General features: G+C 37.1%; 1 protein-coding gene across 2 annotated transcripts in view; it reads right to left on the bottom strand.

Annotated features, from left to right (window-relative positions):
• Positions 1-970: 970 nt before the first annotated feature.
• The window catches only part of HPS5 (HPS5 biogenesis of lysosomal organelles complex 2 subunit 2), a 1,422,788-nt gene continuing 1,422,441 nt past the window's right edge, over positions 971-1,317 (bottom strand). For both annotated transcript variants that reach the window (XM_044059074.1, XM_044059075.1), the window contains exon 23: positions 971-1,317. This exon is cut by the window's right edge and continues 237 nt beyond it. The gene's annotated coding sequence lies outside the window, so the exon portion shown is untranslated.

Below are 1,317 nucleotides of genomic sequence, written 5' to 3'. Positions count from 1 at the left end.
GGTAGGACTGGAGCTAACTGGCATTGCCTGGGATGATGGGTATGATATCAACAGCTCAACCCCCCCCTCCCATACAAGACAGTATATAAAATGGTGTTAGGGACTCCGTTCAGTACTTCCCCATCCCCCTGCTAATTTACCTACAGCTAAGGCAATCACAGACCCAAGCTGATTAGTACCTGGGACAGCAGATGCAAAAAAAAAAACAGATGGTTAACTGGAAGTTAATAATTCTGTGTGTGTTTGGGGGTAAAAATAATTGATTTTTTTTTGGTTTGTCAATAAATCCTACATAAGCTGCAGCAAATATGTGAAGCTCTTACAAGAGGCATCCTATCCAGGATTCTAAAAACTGGCTTCTTGTATTCTTCTCCAACTCTCACACCATGTAGGTGCATTTCAGTGTTAAAGGTTAGAAAAATAACCCTGTTTAGAAAATATTGGACCCACAGGATAATGTCCTCCCAACAGTCACCAAACAATACTCTAACTCAAAGTGGTTTATAGGAACTCAAGCCTACTAATCCAAGAGTTGCATACGATCCATAGCACTAAGATGTTATGGCAAAGGTTGAATACTGCCTACCAACCTATGCTCTAAACTACATACACAACATGCACGCATTCTACAAATGGCAGTTAACATGATATGTAGATTTACAACTCAAGTTAGACACCACAGAGCAACACTGCTTCTCAATGCAAACAGCAAAGTGGTTATGAATAAAAGCAAATGCCACACTTTTATTGAACTGCACAATACTCAAACTACTAAACTGTTTCTGCTGCCCTTCACAAGCTGCCAGATTAAGCTGTGTGCCTGTATACAGTAATAAAAAAGATACATCAAATTTAAGAAGATGCAATGTGTAGTGAGCAATAAATAACAACAAAAAATTAATCTGTGTCTGTTCAGCACTAATGCTGACCGAGGAAACTGAGTACTGAATGCATGAAACAAACTACAGAATGAGCTCTCAGCCCTTTATTTGCAATAATACTGATATTTTTAACCTTCACAGTTGTTTCACATAAGCAGACAACCTCCAGATACTTATTTAGTCACTGATTCTTTTCCATTAACAACCTTTTTACAGAAATGACAAAAAGATAACTAAATGTGCATGCAGTCAAGAATGATCCAAGATTCAGAAATCTGCTAAGGGCAGATACTATTACTAAGTCTTTAATGATGCTCAGTTTCTGCATTTGCAATTGCTCTTCAAAGACGTGTATAATGTTTAGATACATGTTTTAGTGACCAGATGGTTAGTATTAATAAAAGTAATACATAATTATGTTATATTTGGAATAACT

Source organism: Protopterus annectens, chromosome 17.part0, assembly GCF_019279795.1.
Source record: "Protopterus annectens isolate FY-2018-M chromosome 17.part0, PAN1.0, whole genome shotgun sequence".
Classification (NCBI taxonomy): domain Eukaryota; kingdom Metazoa; phylum Chordata; order Ceratodontiformes; family Protopteridae; genus Protopterus; species Protopterus annectens.
Note: the sequence above shows the minus strand (reverse complement) of the source record. Positions and strands in the feature narration are given on the sequence as shown.